The sequence below is a fragment of the Mauremys reevesii genome, linkage group 4 (assembly GCF_016161935.1).
Source record: "Mauremys reevesii isolate NIE-2019 linkage group 4, ASM1616193v1, whole genome shotgun sequence".
Classification (NCBI taxonomy): Eukaryota; Metazoa; Chordata; order Testudines; family Geoemydidae; genus Mauremys; species Mauremys reevesii.
Genome location: NC_052626.1, coordinates 86,936,774 through 86,951,743, shown reverse-complemented (window position 1 = coordinate 86,951,743; position 14,970 = coordinate 86,936,774). Strand labels below are relative to the sequence as shown.

Here is a 14,970-nt window from a genome sequence, read left to right as displayed (position 1 = left end):
TGCAACAATTCTTTATAAGATAAATCATTTTTTTAAATCCTTTTTGTAATATGGTAGATTATCAAATCACCAGAACTCTATATAGGATTTCAGTGTATTGGGATTCATTTGTTAAATGAATATTTTCCCCCTCATTACAATAACAATGCATTAACATTTAAATGCCATGTTTCATCTGGGTATCTGAATGTTGTTCTATTTACCCATCTTCTGCATCTGTCACAGTTGCGCTCTTAGCAAGTATCAATTCATTTTAACAAAACCCTAACTGCAGCAATTAGCATTCTAAAGATAAGTACTTTGCTTTCCCCAAGAGAATCTGAGGCATATTATGTTAATTTGTTTGTCTCTATATAGGGAAGCTTTCCTTTAATTACGTAGATAAGACAAGTTTTAATGAAGTCTCTCTAAAACCTTGAAAGTTTAAATTTAGTTTTAGCAAGAGAAATCTGAATGCTCAGGCAGTGCTATTTAGGTCAGATGTTGTAACATTTCATTTTAAGTGACCTCCAGTATATGTGATGTATTATGTATAGAGTACTGGTGAAATTACTCCTTATTCAGCAGACCAGCACAAGGCTTATGCAGACACATACTTTTGGACTTAAAATGTTTAAGTGACACTTAGGGCTTGGGCTGGCCGCCTGCAAAGGGATGGAATTTGTCATATGATGTAAAGTTATGGGGAGAAGAAGGGTTGTAGAGGACAGAATACCCCTGTATTGCTGTCTCCTTTTGAAGAGAGGTCCTCCAGAGTTTAGGAATTATCACAAAGAATTGAGTCCCATATGTCTTCAGCTGCAGGGCATATTTCCTCTCCCACCTCCGACAAAGGACAAGATATATAAGACAGCAGGTAGTAGGAACTGTTACGTTATCTGGACCTACAAATTTACCCTAATTGTAAGTTCAACTGTAAAAAGTGAATGGAAGTTTATAGAATGTCACAATAAACTATAATAACAAATGCTGATGGGTAAAGGTGAATTAGTCCAAACAAAATGCCTACTGATATAAACTCAGGGGCTGTGTTAAGATCATGCCTGGTAAACTAGAAAAGTGTGGGATCAGAAATCAGTGGACCAAAACGGAGGTATCGGAAATTAGGTCTAATTGGTGAACAAAATAATGAGGGAATAGGCTACTCCAGCCATCGTTGCCTTTTGAGGAGATTAAAAAAAAGAAAGACTTGGGGAAATACAGACAAATGGATTCAAATGTTGGCTGACTAAAACATGAGAGAAGAGGAAGGAGTGGATTTCACCATCATGGCTGCCATCCCCACCATCTCCTGGGACCACAGACTTTTGTCCTAATTCCGAAAATTGTCATAACCAGACTGGGCCAGAGAAAAGGACCCAGATTACATCACCACCTCCACCAGCTGCAGCTAAATTCAAACCACCACCTAGATGTGTGACTTTGTCACCACGCATGCCCTGCCATGCTCCTCCCCCTATGTGTCCTTTTCCTTCCTTGTTTAATTTCTTCTCTTTCCTAACTCACTCCTTTTTCCTTCTGTCTAATAAGAATCTAGCTCAGTCAGCCAAGACTGTAAATTTTACCCCATTGCTGTAAACCTGTGACCAGAGAAAATCAGCTAAAAGCAATACCCTACACAGTCAGATGCTGCTTTGCAGGTCTTGGATTAGTATTAAGACCATGGGCCATGCCTGTGATTCTCCAAAATGAAGTTACAAGTGAGAGATCTCAGAGATGGAAGCTGCATTTTTTATCCTTGTTATTCTTTTCTCTCCCTTTTGTATGTGTTTCTCTTGGTTTTCTAAGAACTGGAATTGAACTTCAACAACAGCTTCAACCCATCCCAATTAACTTCCTCTTTTTTCCCCAAAAAGGACAATTACTACTACCTTTAATACCATATAAAAGACTATCAAAAGGGAGACTTCCTTAAAAAAAAACAACTCCAGCCAAAGGAGGGGGGGGGGGAGAGGGAAAGGGATGTTGTTAAATAAAAGCCCTACTTAATACTTTACATTTCAAATGCTTTATTTATTTTTCCTCCCCCATCACCTGAATAGTTGTTAAAAGATATAAAGGATTTGTAATGGTGTGTTTACCATGGTACTAAGCAGGCTGAGGTCTCTTTATACTAACCCCTGAACCTTGTTTAAAATGTTAGATAATTACAGGGTCATATTAACACTTTTGACTCTTTAGACCCATTTATTCCATCAAAATTAATACAGCAACATGGCAGTGGAGGTGGAAGTGTGTTCTGGTGCTACATACCTTCTTTTCTTCCTTCATGTCCCTCTGCTATCCTTTGCCCTTGTTAGGGTGGGAAGAATTAGAGAACTGCAGGAAGCAGTCATACCAGAGCATATATTCCACGTCTTCTGGGAACGTTTTTCCTTCATCTGTCACAGATCACATGGGCCATTAGAGAGAGAGAGTGTATCTGTGACACAGCCAAGGAGCTGTTGGCCTGTAACAGGCCTACCAGTTAGCTCTCCCTTGTCCCATGCAATTTAATAAGGAGGAGGGGAGATATGTAGATCTTAATTCTACTTTTTTTACTTATTCCCCTCAACATTATGAAAGTCAATGAAGCATCACTGCCCTTCCATCATGCCCCTTTCTTGGAATGGCCTCCAAACACCGAAATGCCACCTCTGCAAGAGTCTTCTCATGCTTCTTATAAATCCACCAGTCTGGGTGTGACTAGCCTTCTGTGGATCATTATACATGCATGTGTTGGCATATGAGCAGAAGAGGTTCACTGGCTGGAAAGGCTGTCTGGGAAATTGGGATCAGAGCTTCAAGGAGAATTTCCTCCTCTCATTGCCACTTGAAAACAAAGTGAGATTGAGAGAGAGGAATTTTCTCTCTTGCTTCAGAGGTAGGAGGCTGGATAGTCCCCAGCACTGGAGCTCATAGTTTTTCTGGCTCAGGAGCACTGGCCACTACTTTCTGTAGCTGAGCAGATGAGCACAGGATAGATTATTTTCATACAGTTTCCTGTTCAGTTTTCTAATGATAGAGTACAAGGAATTCCCATATTTCCTGAAGGCAGTTTATTTTCAGTCTTATTGGGTACACTGGGAGTTGATGGGTACACTGGGATTTACTATGGATAGTCTCTTCTAGTTGGCCAGAGTTTGGTGAAATGGAGGCCATCTTTTTATAAGTGCAAATTATAATTTTTAATAAGTGCCATTTTTAATAAGTGCAAATTGTGTATCTGAGGGGGGAAATGAAGGTACAATAGTCACTAATAATTTTGCTTAATTACAAACTAATTTCCTCAAAAGTTGCCCATACATAAGATTTCAATGGATTTTCACTACATGGAAAGTTTGAAGGATAACTAGCAACTCATTTTTAGCTAAGTGGATAAAAAAGATGCAATATACAAACAAGTTTCCTAAAGGACTCGCCTTTAATTTTTTAAGTCAGAAATTAATTACCAGATATAAGTAATCAGAAAATTGAGTCTTTTCTCATAGATTACATGGAGTAAATTTGGGGAAAATACACTTTATTGAAATAAGGATGTTAACTCCCTGCTTTAAGTGAAAACTTAAACATAGTTTAACTACAGAGGTGCAACCATCACCACTATAAGTGCCGTAGTACATTGATCAAAATACTTTAGCCACTGTGAGAAAGAGAGGGGGGGTGGTGGTTGGATGATATGAAATGTGTTTCTTTACATATATGTTTCCTATAGCTGCTTTTAATACTGTTCCCCAAAACTTGTATTAAAAATTGTATAATAAAATACTAATTCATAATTACTGTTTCCTACATAGAAACAAAAGGAAAATGCTTTATCTGTAATTTAAAAAAAAATGTAGTATGTGTTACAGATACAGCTACTGGTACCTTGTAATAAATAACAGTGGGCAAGAGACCACAAAAAGACTGTTCTTAGGTTTCAATTAGGGAATTTCTCCCAGAAAAAAATAAATCTGGATATACCTATTAAACATCCCCAACCTACCCTTTGAACATTAAAGTAGTTGAAAGTAAATATCTATAAAGTTATTCAAATAACTGATATTAAGAAAAAATACATGTACAATAGACCAGTGAAGTCTGAATACTTTTAATAACTTACCTAAATTCCCTTGGAGAAAATGAGACAGCCATCATGAACCTTTGAAGTTTAATCTTCACAGTACTTTTATGTCTGGAACAAAAAAGATAATCTTTAATTTACATTTTAATTTACTATTTTGAATTAGGCAGGAAATTTGATTAAGCATGAATGTCCTCTCCTTTATTTTCTGTATTTTTAATTGTACATATCATTCACTGAATTATTATTACAGAAATGAGTCAATTAATTTTGTTTTGAAAATCCAATTAGAAGTTTTAAATTGTCTTAAACAATAGGACATATAAGAGTGGTTGATTGGAATCTCTTGGTTGCATCGAGAAACTTTGTCCATTGTTCATTTCCTCTATGCAAATAACCTAAACCTTATAGTATTAGGGGTCAAGAATTGTTACTGGGAATGCCCTTTTTAGGAATTGTAACCAAATGATTGGGGATTAGTCCCATGATAACTAAACAACATTGTGTTACTCTATTAAAATGGGAACTTGAAATCAGGAATCCTCAATTCTGTTTCTAGGGTTCTGTCAATGGCTCACTTTGTAGCCTTGGAAAAAGCCATATAGGCCAACATTTTCACTTCAGTCAAGGCGGTCTGATTTTGAGGGGTGCTGAGTACCCACAACTTCATTTGATATTAGCACCCAAGTTTTAAAATGTTGGCCTTAACTTCTGTGTGAGGCAGAGAAGCAGGGCCAGATTCTTTCTCCCAATAGTATCCTCTTGCATCATCAGAATGGCCAAAAAAAGAAAATAAATAAAAAGGATGTAAACTGGCCAGATCTCCTATGTTGAGAATTCTTACAGCTTCTGTGTGCCCCAATATAATGGACATGTGGAGGATGGGAGGGAGCATTACTGCACTTTGGCTATTCTTGGCTGGTAATGCTCCCTAAGAGGCAGATACCAGCTAGTGTATTGTACAGCAGTTCTGAGGTGTCTCTAAAGCATGCTTGGACTAGCATAGAACCAGCCCTAGAATCAGGGAGCCACTGTCTGCAGTTATTTATTTTGTAAATGGTGAAACTAAAGAAGGAGAGGTTGTGATGTTTAGGGTTAAATTAACACGCTTGTTTCTTCCTGCATGAAGGAAGCCTGAATAGCACGCTTTGTGCCAGGTACTATGCACGTGATGGTAGATAGAATGCACCCTAGCATGAAGCCCAATCCTGAGGCAGTTCTGAATCCTGTCTGCAGCTGCTATTCAAGCCCCAAGGCTGTATAAGCATCTGCAACCCATGCATGCAGAGGTTTGGACTCACTTGATTTGTGTAACTCTGGACTTAGAATCATGTCTCCACAACTCCCTTGGCCTGCCACCAAATGGTCCTCTCTAATCTGGATAGCCCCGTGCAGCAACTCTTCAGCTGCCAAACTCCATGAAGGAGTACAGTAGTTGTGCTTCACTGAGGACCCTCCATGGCCCTTGTTACCTTGAATGAATTCCACATCTAATGACATCATGTTTGCAAAACACTCAGAGACCCTCTAATGAACAGTGCTACACATAGGTGCTATACAATATATATGTAGAGCTGGATCCTCAGTTGGAATAAATAACTGTAGTTTCAATGGCTCTTGTTATTTATATTTATAATTATATACATGTTTTCATTATTCTCTGTGACAAGATTGGCAACTGTAAGCCAAATCTAATGCTTAATTCCGAGGACTTCTATCTTAACTATCAAAGAATATCATAAAAGAGCTTTACAAAAATAGCATGAATTTGTCACTTTTATTTCTTTGATTGTATTTACTGTAAACAATTTATTTTACAAATTCAGGCATTATACCCAAAATGTGGTGACAATGTGGTGATGTGGTGTGGTCCAAAAAGTTCAGCGATGTGGAGAGGATGATTTGAAGGATTGAATTTTATGTAACACCTTATGTAATTCCATTTATGTGGCACTTGAAAAGCTTTAAGAAACTAAAACAAGGAGTCCTTGTGGTACCTTAGAGACCCAAATACATTTGTTAGTCTCTAAGGTGCCACAAGGAGTCCTCGTTGTTTTTGCTGATACAGACTAACGTGGCTACCACTCTGAAACCTTTAAGAAACTAGACTGCCAACTAGATATACAGGGATCACTTTTCCCCTTATTGAAACACACTGGCATAAGCAATTTCCACTGGGGGAAAGGCAAGAGCCTTAAGCAGGGCAGTACACAACAATTCAGGAGAAAAAAAATGAAGAAAATCACACCCAGCTGGGGATTATTTAAGTAAGCACAATGTAATTATCCAATTGGAATTTAACCATGATACTGCAGCTTTCACCTCTAGTCTTGCAAAAAAGTGCCATGAGACCTTTAATGACCACAAGTGGCCAGGATGTCAATTTCATATCTCAACCAAAAGCAGAAGGTTTCATGTCTGCACGTACAATATCCATTTATTTTATGTGCAACTTGAAATTATTAGATATATATATATATATATTCTATTGATTGTTCTTTACAATCAGAGAGAAAGAAATAGAGTTCCATAAAAATAATTACAGATGCAGAATACATAGACTATTTCTCTGCTACATAAAAATAGCATTAACTCTAACAATATTGAAATACTAGTCTGTAAATAACATAAAATAAATGCTTAGGAAAAGTCCCCTTGCTTATAACTACAATCATTTGGCTGATATACAGTTACTAATAAAAGTACAGTTTGCTCATATATTATGTAAATAGCCCTAGAACATTTGAACTGAGTGGATTTTCATTAAGTAAAAGTGTAACTGGACTTTATTCAGTGATGAATTTGAACTCAAACTATTTTTAACACATGAAAAACAGCTCAGACCAAACAAACCAGACAGTGTTATTTACATTTATATTATATTACAACAGACAAAAATTGAGTCTCTCACCTTTAATCTTTATCAGATCATAAGCTTTATCATTGTGACCGCTAGTGCCTGTAGCATCAAACTTTATTCTTTTTCATGGAATATAGCAATTGTGACAGGATCAGGCCAGATGGCTACAGGAAAGTGATAGAAGGCAGCTATATTAGCTCCAGGTTAAGTAGGTGCCCTTTCCCTGGGTAAGGTAACAGGGAAGGTTCCAGAACAATCAGGAACTTTCTGGAAACAATTAAGGCAGACAGACTGATTAGAACACCTGCAGCCAATCAAGAAGCTGCTAGAATCAATTAAGGCAGGCTAATCAGGGCACCTGGGTTTAAAAGGGAGCTCAATTCAGTTTGTGGTGTACGTGTGAGGAGCTGGGAGCAAGAGACGCAAGGAGGTGTGGGTGTGGGTGTGGGTGTGGGTGTGGGTGTGGGTGTGGGTGTGGGTGTGGGTGTACTGCTGGAGGACTGAGGAGTACAAGCGTTATCAGACACCAGGAGGAAGGTCCCGTGGTGAGGATAAAGAAGGTGTTTGGAGGAAGCCATGGGGAAGTAGCCAAGGGAGTTGTAGCTGTCATGCAGCTGTTACAGGAGGCACTATAGACAGCTGCAATCTACAGGGCCCAGGGCTGGAACCCAGAGTAGAGGGTGGGCCTGGGTTCTCCCCAAAACCTCCCAACTCCTGATCCAACACAGGAAGATCTCTGAGGCTAGCAAAATCCACCAATAAGTGCAGGACCCACCAAGATAGAGGAGGAACTTTGTCACACAATGTATTGATGTAACAGTAAGGAGGGGTAGTTGAATACTTAGAAGTGAAGAAATGCAGAGGAAAGCTGAAAGCTTAACCTTAACTCTGCCCTCTTGGGCTTATATCTTGAAATATGTTTTATTTTTGTAACATGACATATTTGCAAATGAATACAATGCACAGCATAATGCAAATTGGGATTTCTTATATAAAGTAACCTACTGTAAATTACATTAAAGTACATATAAACATGTCCAATGTAAAGAAAACCATTTCAACCGGTCTATAGGTCCCATTGCTGATTCCAATTGAGGTCCCACCCCATTTCCAGTCTCTGTGAATCGAACTCCAGTCCTTTGGGATCTGATAAGGGAGGGAGCTGCATCAGCCTAGTGGAGATGGAAGGGGCAGGTCCAGGTTGAGAGAGACCTCACATCATACCCTCTCTGGCCCCATAGAGTTTAATCAAAAAGGTTAATATAGCCTGACATAGCAATATTGTCTCTATGGAGGCCCAACCTGCACCAAAGGCCCCAGTTGCAGCAGAGGCTAAAGGGAGCTTTGCCACTGACATCAACAGGAGCTGAAACCCTCTGCCATGTACATTGGCCAAACTGGACAGTCTCTGTGCAAAAGAATAAATGGACACAAACCAGACATCAGGAATTGTAACATTCAAAAAACAGTAGGAGAGCATTTCAATCTCCCTGGACACTCAATAACAGACTTAAAAATGGCCATTCTTCAAGGAAAAAACCTTCAAAAACAGACTTCAATGAGAAATTGCAGAACTGGAATTAATTTGCAAACTTGACACCATCAAATTAGGCCTGAATAAAGACTGGGAGTGGCTGGGTCACTACAAAAAGTAATTTTTCCTCTGTTGATACTCACACCTTCTTGTCAACTGTTGGGAATGGGCGACATCCACACTGATTGAACTAGCCACATTAGCACTGTTCCCCCACCCCCACCCCCCACACACACTTCGTAAGGCAACTCACGTTATTTCATGTGCTGTATATTTATACCTGCCTACTGTATTTTTCACTCCATGCATTTGATGAATGTCCACCCTCCAGTGTTTTCCGGAGAGCAGGTTTATTGACAACTGGTATTGAACGGTGTGCCCTACTGCCAGCTACTGAGTCTGCATATGCACACCACACATCTGCACTGTGGGGCATTCTTACCATGGACAAATCTGCATAAGTGGATGAGTCTTTCAGCCTATGAAAGCAGGACTGGGAGACTGACAGCATTTAGTGATCTCTGAAAGTTATCCTTCCATCATTAAACCATTCTAAAAGCAGAACTGAAACTGGTTTACAATTGTAAATCATAAGCTGTTTTCTGTTGGAGATACACAAGCTGTCATTTCTCAGCAAGAGGAGATGGCCAACACAGTAGAAAGTTCACAAATACCAGTTTCCAATTAAAACCTTTACCGTTAAATACATCTTGTAAAATGCTACTTGTTTTAAAACAGTTCAGATCACTCTGCCTGCCCAACGGTGACAGCTGAATTTTAATTTGTATATTTTATACATTCAGTGTAGAATATTAACATGACTTTAATGCCATGGGAATTGGTTTGCAATAAATGGTTATTTCTAGAAGCAGGAATTACAAGGATTACATAAGGTAAGGAATACAATATGGGGAACCATCACATCCTCCCCTTGCACATGGTGTGGAGATGACAGTAACATAATCAGTACAGAATATGTCAACAGAAATCAGAGTATCAGGTCAGAACTAACTAAAAATACTAAGAAAATTCTCCAACTTTTGTTTTGTCAAATAGACCCAGATTTCTAAAGAAATGTCTGCCCCTAAGTTGTACATACATAAAAGGTATGTACAAGTCAAGATGTGGCTTGCACACAGACCTACCTCCTGCCCCATTCCTGACCCATAGAGCATTTTAGGAAAGGATGGAGTGGGATAGGTGGTGGAATATATACATATGTTTTATGCTCCAACTTGTACTAGGGACTCATGTGGCCATGGGCAGCTCCTAGGATTGGCAGAGTTGGGGGCACATGGAAAAATAACACAAAGCCACCTGTAACCTCTTGCTCGGGTGCACCTGGGAATCTATCCCTTTGCCCTTAGTTTTTAGGATTTTAAGGAACCATGTCAGAATCAGCATATGGACCTTTGAGACTTGTTTTGTTGAAGCTGCACAGCAGTAAAAATTAAACAGAGCAGTTGTCTCCTTATATCTTCCAAGCTACATCATGCTTTCTCCTACCCTTCCACTTGACTAATTCTGCTGCTCCCAGAGGGTTTGACTCAGCCAGGTTTGCTGTTCTTTTCAAAGGCGGTTTCCTTTCTGATTAACCAGATGGCAGGTACTCATTCTAACCTTTACATAGCATTCACGGGAAATTTCCCCTATGTTAGAATGCAACTTCCATCTAAGGGAGTTGTAGGCAGAGTCTGTGAGTGCCCTTGCTCTTCTTTCCTCTTGTGTTTTATTTCTTTTCTGGATTATCCTAAATACATTTTAAAATAACATTGACTAATTTATTCTTTATTCAGGATAAATATTTCTCACAAGTATTTGAGTATTAGTCATTCATTTCATTACGCTTTACACTCATTACGTTTTAATGCAAAGATATCATTACAGTAGTATAAATGAATAAATAACCAGCAAATCCACCTTCTCTAGAATGCTCCCAAGCCCTCCTCCACATTCCAACTGATGCACCTCTTGCACAGACAGCTCCTCCATTGACAATGGCGGTGAACTGGTTCTGTTACCTTTTAGGCCATGCATACTAATGAGTGAAGAGGCTGGATTCGTACCATTGATTTAATGGGTTTTTTCTTTTACTTTTCTTTTATTATTATTATTATTTATTATTTGCCTAAGGACTGCAGGTCCTGCTGCAATAACAATTGGAACTGTATGTACTTTTTGTCTCTCTCACCTTTGGCATTTCCCTTATTTTTAGAGGGGTAGACGTGCTAGTCTGTATCAGCAAAAACATAAATTTGTTAGTCTCTATGGTGCCACAAGGACTCCTCGTTGTTTTCCCTTATTTTTAGTTACTACACATTGGTTTTGAAGGGATGGAGATGATCCACTTAAGGGGCTGTAAATGATGAGAAATCCTTTTGAAGGATTTTGACTACAATCGAGTATAGTCATCTCCAGATCAAGGAAGTATTTTTATGTAGCAAGGATCCCATACCAGGTAAATGCAAAGTGACAAGCTCTTAGCACTTACAAAAATAGCTAGAAAAGTGGGATTTGCAATATCCAGCTCAGAAATGTATCAAACTGAACACCTGCCATAGTTGGGAAGGGGGAATGGTGGGAAAAGGGGCAGCATACACAGGGGTAATGGAACAATTTGTATAGTGGGGGTATTGAGAGCCATTGAATCAAATTGTAAACCCTGTATATGATGTAAACTACTTCAAGGCAGAGGGGTGCAGCAACACCCCTAGTCCCAGCACCTATAGGCGTACATAGCCTCTGGCAAATGGTGGAGGGGAGAGTTAGGGGGACACAAAGCCCCTGGCATAGGGGGACAGCAGGGCACACAGAGCTCCTAGCATTAGGTAGCGGGGTGAGGGACATTCAGGGAGTCCTTGAAATAGAGGGTGATGAAAGGTTACACAGAGACTTTTGGGGTGGAATGGAAGAAAAAAAGAATCTCTGGTGCAATGTGCTCAGCCTACAGAAGCAATGAAGCGTGTGGCCCTTTAGTATTAGTTAGTCTAATATATTCAATTAACGTTCACCCAGTTCTAATTATCAACTAGTTCCAATGATTATGTCAAAGTTTTGTACATGAAGAATGTAGTACTCAGAACAGGTGAACAGAAGATTATATATTCTGTGCATGATCTGGAAATGTCACATTTCTCTTGGTTGGTAGACCTCACTGAGACTTAAAGATCAAGCCATGTTTCAAGAAAATTGGTTCCAAATTTTCTAAATAGGTTCTATAATTATGAACGTTCACGTTAGCAAGTGCATCTTAAACTTGAAGGCCCTTAAGAGTAGACTGATTTCCTACCTTCCTCAGCAGAACAGACACACTATAGATAGTCTAAACTTAATCCCTTCCTGAAATGTCACATTATTTGTAATTTAAATAGCAATAACAGAGCACAAGCTGAGTTCAGCTTAAGTTTTCTCCCCATGCTTGGATGTTCCTACAATCTCTTTTGTTTGTGTCCCAGTCCTTAGCTTCCTCTGTTTTGGATGCAGAAGTCCCAATCTCTTTCAATCTTGGTTGTAGTTAACATGATGCACCTGTTACCAAGACTCATTAATAATTACCCTGCCTTAGATAGCAGGATGAAATGCTAGTCCAATTGAGCTTAATGTGAGTTTTGCCCTTCAGTTTCACCACCCTGTAAAAATGGACAGAAAAAAGTATGCTTTTTAAAAATGATCAGAAAAAATGCATGTGTTCCAATAATTCAAAAAGGACTGAACAAAGTGTGCTTGTACATTGTTGAAAATTTAATCTTTGGGGAACCATAAGCTGGAAAATTGTGGCCTAAAATGAATTTGAGAAAGTTTTAAGTAACCAGAAATATGGTTTGCAATGGAAGCTTCAATTCCATCCCTATCATGAGAAAGCTCCATTCATGGCCAGCATAGAGAAGACATTTCTTTTAAACTAAAGTAATGTAATTAAAATGGCTACACTTTTAATTGATACTTATGTCATAATAATTATGTGTAACAGGTTCACAAGAGTTTATTTTAATAACTGGAGCAATTTCTCATATTGTGCCTGACAGTAGCTAGCAGATGTGCCAGGAAATTTCCTTCTACATAAAGAGCTTTACTCTGAAGAGCTGCTGAGTATTTCATTTCACTATTAATTGCTTTTCTTTCTTTCTTTTTGAAAAACCCTGAGGGTGGAAGAACTACTGGCTAATGAATTCTAGGAACAGCAGGTTGAAGAAATTTCAGATGTTCAGCTGAGGGAAAAAAAATAACTTGCATACATTAATACTATGTTGGTAACATTGCCATAATTGCATATACAATGCCTTCAGTCTACAATATGATACAGGAGATTATTTTCTCATCAGGAGAAAGCAACAGTTGTAATTCGCATGTTCAATTTAGCCTTTATTTCTTTCCTATTATTTGACTCGGTCTTGAAATTAATACATGTATCCCCTAGAGATGATCTGAACAGATTTAGAAAAAAACTGATATTTTCAGATTATAGCTTTAATCCTGCAGACAAGACCTTTCAGGTTGATTCTTAGACGTCTTTAGGGCTAAAAATGGGTGTGGGGTCTACCTGTGAAAATCAGATTGTAGGGACGGGGTCTAAGAGTGCTCAAAGGCTCACTGGACAGATTATCCTACTATCCAACCTATCTCAGGCCACCATTTTGAATTATGTCATTCTTGGTGGTGCTATGTAAATGTAAAATATATAAAACATACTAAAGTTACAAAGTTATATACTTTTAATTCTAGTAATCACTTCTGGGACTATCATCCAAGAATGGATGTACTATATAATTGCTACTATATATACCTTGTTGTCATTGCAGTATCAGTATCCAGCTCATTAGTTATATGCTTGACTACTCTTGAGGATACTTGAATTTCCAAATGTTATATATAGTCTACTGTATTATAAAATTAGTAAATGATGGAAGTTCTTCAAAGAGTTAATTATTTACGGAAAAAGATTAAAGGACACGGCAAAAATAAGAACAAGTGCAATGTTAAATGGACTCAAATAAAAATACATGTATAAAATCTAGACTGACAGCAATGGAGACTACTTATGCACATGAATCTCATTAAATAGAGGATTTAAAGCTATGGTATGCTTGCATAATTGTTATGGGATTGCTTTTGAACTCTGTTTACAAATGTATAAATTAAGTAACATTTCTCGGTTTGGTTTAAATTAAAATAGAGATCTCAATCGCAGATGCTATAATGACTAACTTATTTAGATTGCCATGACAGGACAAGACACCAGACTAGATTAGACCAAACCAAACCAAACCAGAAAAATTGATCAGATCTTTGTTAGATTTTTGACTGAAGCAAAAGTAAAAGTGTTAATAGGAAAAGACAAAAATGGGGAGAAGGAGATTTGCATTTGCAAATATGCTGTGCGCTTAGAAAAACTGTAGTACTAAAAATGAGCAAAGAACAAGATGAAACAATCAAAATAATTAACTGATCCTCTTCAGGTCTGTCTCCCACTTGTTCCCAGTCAGGAAAATCCTGCTTCTTGTTCATTTCATTTCAACTCTGACTTTATTTTATAACTGAAAACAAAAATAAATTGAAACATAAGGTCACTTTAAAAGAAAAACAAATTAAAATGTTTCATTCTGTCAATGCTAGGACTTTCCCCCATATTTTCCTCTGATATGAAAATGTTGTGGAAAAGATACAATTTTGCAAAGTATTGCAACTTAGATTGAATTACATTTTCCAACTGAAAACTGTTTCATCTGTTTTTCCACTATAATCAATGCAATTCTTAAGACAAAAAGTAAAGCAAAAGGTTTCATTTGCTTCATAACGAAACACTTGAAAAGAAAATAGTGAGCATGTATCACAGTCAGTTTTTTCAAGCTCTAAATGTCATAACTGATTTAAAATATATCCTGCAATGGTAAGGCATTCACTGGTGAAACATCTATTTTTTTCAGTTACACTATTTTTATTTAGAAAAATCGTTTTTAAGGAACTAAAATGAAAAAAACCCCTAATGTTTAAAGCTTCAAAAAAAAATCTGAGTTGACAGTTATTTTTAAATGTTATTATCAGATTTGAATGTAACATCATTAGAAATGACCAAGATGTCAAACACAAAAGACCAGGAGCTACAATGGAAATCACTCTGAATTATAGAACCATTATTCCATTCTATTAAGGCTCTTACACCATTTTCATGACTATGTCATTGGAGCATTTTCCGGTAACACTCTAAGCAATCAGTCTAATATCTGTCATTTGTGATTCGTTCTTTTTCCTATCTTCTCCACAGAGAAAACTTTTGTTTAGTGTGCTGTTTTATACACCCCCACACGCCTCTATTAATGAAGGCAAGGTCAAATAAGTGTGCCTTGCACTTTAGGTGAGAGGTGGTAAGGTCTGTGGAGGTTCTTAGTTGCTCTGGAAGCAAGTTCCACAGTCTTGGAATAGCCCCTGAGAAGGCTCAATCTCTTGCACAGACGATCTTTACTGTTGCAATACACAGTTCTATTGTGTAGTAAGGGTAGGGCAGGCCTGTTTCTGAGGAGTTGTCCTGCCACG

At 38.0% G+C, this 14,970-nt stretch overlaps 1 long non-coding RNA gene across 1 annotated transcript in view; it reads right to left on the bottom strand.

The window, feature by feature from the left end:
* LOC120403114 overlaps positions 1 to 7,067 on the bottom strand; it is a 69,835-nt gene extending 62,768 nt beyond the window's left edge. The window contains exons 1-3 of the long non-coding RNA XR_005597477.1: positions 6,957 to 7,067; positions 4,085 to 4,156; positions 2,254 to 2,381 (exon numbers count right to left, since the gene is read on the bottom strand). This is a non-coding gene — a long non-coding RNA (uncharacterized LOC120403114). The remainder of the gene's footprint in view (positions 1 to 2,253; positions 2,382 to 4,084; positions 4,157 to 6,956) is intronic.
* Between the last annotated feature and the right edge of the window lie 7,903 nt (positions 7,068 to 14,970).